We start from the raw sequence: 4889 nt of genomic DNA on the forward strand, positions 1-4889 counted from the left end.
ATCGTTTACTAAACATCTCGCTGCCTCTTGCTGTAATCATTTAGTGCCTGCGTCCATTGCTTATAACTAACACCCGATCGTGTAGCTCAATCGTTTAGTAAACATCTCGCTCTCAACTATCTCACGCATAGCCTATCGCTTAGCTATCGCACCTATCGTTTAGCTCTATCGTGTAGTGCTGACACCTTAGCGTCTAACGCATCCGTTCATCGCATAGCATCATCGCCCAGTGCCTGTGTCTATCGCGCAACGCCCATCACTTAGTATTCCACCTATCGTGTAGTCTATCACCTAACACCCACGCATCGTCTAGCATCTATGCTCATCGTCTAGCGCCTGCTCAACGCTTAACGCTATCGTATAGTGCTATCGCCCAGCTTCCACGCTTATCGTCTAGCGCTTACACTGATCGTGTTGTGTCTTTGCCTATTGTATAGCTCCATCGCCTAGCGCATCACTTCCCATCGTTTAGCACCGCTTATAACTACACGATCACCTAACTCATCATGTAGTGCCGCTTACCACTATATGATCTGCCTAGCGCCTTGCGCTCAACATCTCGCTTTCTCTACTCTCGCTCACGTATCCTCAACGCATGAGCAACTTGGGCAATGCCTCTTGCCAATGCCTCGGCCAATCATGCATTCAACCTCACAAGTTCACACATGGTTACCTTCGGCTTCATACTATACTAAGCCTCATCTCATGCGTTAAAACCAAACTAGTTAAGGCTTATCTCCAAGCTATTCAAGCAGAATCCATTCAACACTTAGAAACTTCCTTCCCTTTATCATAGGATTTAACTTACACTAAGTTAATTCCCTTAATCACCTGCTTAAGTAGGAAAAATGGAAATCCGGGTTTCACATTCAACATGTGTAATTCATTATAGTTTTATTCCTTTGCTAGAAGGTAGTTTCTTATATTTGTTCTTATCCTGTTTATGATATCATAGATGTCGTGACCGATGTTATAAATCATGCATGCATCAATTGTTGTGTAATGTATGTATAAATTCTATCATACATTGCAAATCATGCATCTTAATTTTCTTATATTTGAAAGATTTGTTTGAGATCACTAGAAGAATTTTAGGCTTTAATATCGGTTGGAAAAAGTGAAATCAAATGTATAATGTCGGTTTAAAAAAATGGATCTTTAATGTCGGTTTTAAACCAATATTGAAGATGGGCTTTAATGTCGGTTTTAAACCGACATTAAAAATTAAACAATTATCTCTCTTGCCGGCCTCCATTTCTCTCTTACCCAAACCCTAACCGATCTACTTCATTGCCCGTTCGTCCGTGGTTGTCCACCGGCCGTCCGTTGGTCTCCGTCAATCTCTATCAAGTTTTCGTCCGTTGTCCTTCAGTCTCCAACCATCGATCCGAGAATTTTGGGCTTTAAGGCTTTGGCAGTCCGTCGGTCATCCGTAGTCCATCAGGATTTAAATCATAAACGATACCGTCGGCCGTCCGTCGGTCCCCTCGATCCGAGCTACCATCACTTCCGGTGGAGTTGTGAGTTTCTGTTTTTTTTTTTTTTTTTTTTTTTTGCATTAAATTTTCAATCGGATTTTGTTGCTTTGGCAATGTTCTTTATTGCAATCAATGAATCGTTGCTCCTTCTCTATGCTGTAATTTTTTATGTATCGTTTGTGTTTGGTTTTTTAGAAACGTTTGCAATGGAAAGCTAACCGACTCACTGACCATTTGCAATGTAATTCTTTCTATGTAATTAATATTCGTTCCTTGGTAGGTAGGTCGGAAGAGCCTAATATTTTTTGGAAGATTCAAGAATTTATTTCTGTTAGTCTTATCATTTTCATATCTATAGCTGTGGGTACAAATCTGTGAGTGGGTCGTCGGTCGTCGGTTGTCTCTGCCAGTGAGTCGTCAGTCGTCTCTACAGTGGTCGATCTCCATCGCGTTCGTTAGTATGATATTTTCTTATATCCATTTTCTTACTGAAATGAATTGATGCTTATCTTATATATTGTTTGTATGCCAGTGAGTCGTCCGTTAGTATGATATTTTCTTATATCCATTTTTTTACTGGTCGTCTCTGCCAGTGAGTCCGTTAGTATGAGAATCAGTTACCTCATTGTGTTGTTTGACTTAAATGATTTGATGCCTAATTGAGTTCATTGTCGTTTATTTTACTGCTTCTATCGAACAAATTGGGGTTCAATTTGAAAAATGGAGTGACCCATCCCAATACTCTTGTTGTTGTAGTTTTACTTGTACATGGTGGAACCAATGTTATATAGTTAAAATTTAGTATCTATGATTTGTAATTAGAATTTAATCTCTATAATTTAGATGCTTGGATTTCTAAATTAATGCAGTGCTCGAGTTTCTTCACATAATTTATATAAATAACTCGGAAGGTGGAGATATAGCCATTTTTGCTATTAAATTTTCGTGCATAATGCTTGAACCTTTTGCTAAATTTTTGTGGATTCACCTAACCAAGAAAACAGGATTTCACAATTTTGTCAATAAGCTTTTGGAACGTTTACTACAATTATTGTGTGATATAAGCCTTAAAGCTGATGGATGTAAGCATTGTTGGACAAGAACATTGATGAAGTTACTTGAAGAAGTTCTATCTCATGCTTTGCTTCATACTGTGCATATCCTATGCAGTAAACTTTCAGAACCTAAAACTGAAATGTTGTATGATTTAAGATTGTACTCATACTTTTGTTATTGTGTTGTTGTTTTCAAAGAAGAAAGAGGCAAAATTTAATTTCGTATAGAGAAATCTCTTTTTCCAAATACTATAGGTCTTGAAGAACATCGCTCAGAGAAGAACAAACGTTTAGGTGTGTAAATCCTAAATTTTGTTATGTGTAAATCCTGATCTATTGATTGATTGTTGGATGTGTAAATCAAAGAATCTATTGATTGATTGTTGATTGTTATTGAGAAGAAAGACCTAAATTTTGTTATGTGTAAATCCTAAATTTTGGTATGTCGAACTCTCTCTCTAACCCACGAAAAAGTAGATCCACCGCCTGAAGTTCTGATCTTTCTTCTCTTTCTCTCACTCTCACCAATCTGCAAGCCATACGCCAGATCTAGCCATTGTGCAGCTCATGTTCATAGATTGAATTTGTCCATGCCTGAAGTTCATGTTCATTAACAAATCTTGTTCTAACGGAAAAATCAGAGAGTAAATTTTTCCGGAGGAAGAAAGGAGAGAGATCGAAATGGCGTCCTTTTTGCAGTTCTTCATTGACCCAAAGAAGAAGATTGGGGATTCATCGCCAGATCGACCCAACGCCTCCGTAATTATGGTAATTGAAACCCTAATCGTTTCTTTTTCTATGGTGTTGATTTTGAATTTTGTTCCGTGGAGATTGATTCTGGGTTGTGTTACTATGTTAGGTCTTTGATTCGATCTATATGATCCATATTATGATATTGATGTGAAGGAGGCTTTGAATCGACTCCCCAGGGAGGTTGTTGATATAGGCAATCAGCATTTGAAGCGAACCATGGACCTTTCCATGAAGCATCAGTACCTTCCTGATGATCTTCAAGTTTTTTTCTACTATAGATGTTTATCTCTTCCTTAGATCTTTTCCTTAGATCGCCCAATGACTAATACCTTAGTTCGGTAGTTTTATGCTTTAACTTCAGGGAGCTTCAATTTTAACTCTCTGCTCATTTTTTTTCCAGTGCTGTTGCTTGGTGTGGCAAGCTAAATGCTATTGCCTGTGCATCCGAGACATGTGCGAGAATTTCGAGGTTAGCATTCGTTTATTTTTTTATAGTCTTTTGGATTAGTCATGTAGGTTTGTGGTTTCATTTCAAAGGAAGTTACAATGAAATAAATCGTATACCATCTTGAGTTGTTTGCATTTCTAGAAACTTTTTGCTCTATATATGCCAAGAATTGAAGGAATTTAGTTGTACAATTAAAGTTCATCTTACAGCTACGCTTATTTATGTTAGAATGCCCTGTGAATCCATGCTAAATGATTTTTCCCCTTCTTTAGGCACGGTGTCTAATATATGCTCTAATTAGAGAGCTTCTAATGTTGTTACCCTCCGATGAAACCTTCTTTCTAATTTTTGCTTTGTAACATTTGTCTTCTAAATGATCATCATGGTTTTTATCTTTTTCTAGTTCCAATGCAAACCCACCATTTTGGATCCCCATTCACATTGTGATTCCAGAGCGACCGATAGAGTGTGTCGTGTTTAACGTCATTGCAGGTATACTGTGTAATATACCTCAGCGTTCTATTACTCTTTAACTTTATGGTGATATTTTACTGGTGGATTCTTTACAACCACCAAGCATGGAGATTTTAATATGTCATTTTGTAAAGCTGGGGAACCTATAAGCCTAGAATTTTGGGTGTAACCACTGTTGAGTCGTTTTGGTTTTATTAGTATTCTTTTGCTTTGTTATCTTGCAGCTGTTAGTTTTATTTTTGTTTCAGATCTTGGATTCTTTAATTTATTTTTGCTACTTATTTGGGTAGGTAGGCAGTTAGCTTGGGCCTTTCTCTATACATAAGACATTTATCTTGTAAAGAGGTTACTGCTTTTGATAAAATTCTCTTGGCTTTGGTTGTTTACATCGAATTTTAAGCCACCATGGGTTGGACTAGTGGTCAAGGCCATGTAAATGATAAAGAGCTTAGTGGGAATGATTCAAGCCAGTGGCCACTTATGATGGATTTAATATTCTATGAGTTACTTTGGCAACTAAATTTAGTAGGCCTACATAGTTCGTCTGTGAGAATAGTCAAGGTGCACAAGCTGACTCAAAGACTTGCATATATAAAAAATCCTAAAGTTTTACCGTCCGATATGATGATCATCTGTAATCTTTTTATTGTATATTCTTGATAATCATTCTCTACATTCTCT

At 37.4% G+C, this 4889-nt stretch overlaps 1 pseudogene; it reads left to right on the forward strand.

Moving 5' to 3' along the window:
* The first annotated feature begins 3214 nt into the window (after positions 1–3214).
* LOC120076035 (cytochrome b-c1 complex subunit 7-2, mitochondrial-like) lies at positions 3215–4215 on the forward strand (annotated as a pseudogene).
* The last annotated feature ends 674 nt before the right edge of the window (positions 4216–4889 follow it).

This window comes from Benincasa hispida, chromosome 4, assembly GCF_027475165.1.
Source record: "Benincasa hispida cultivar pf3 chromosome 4, pf3_genome.v1.1, whole genome shotgun sequence".
Lineage (NCBI taxonomy): Eukaryota > Viridiplantae > Streptophyta > Magnoliopsida > Cucurbitales > Cucurbitaceae > Benincasa > Benincasa hispida.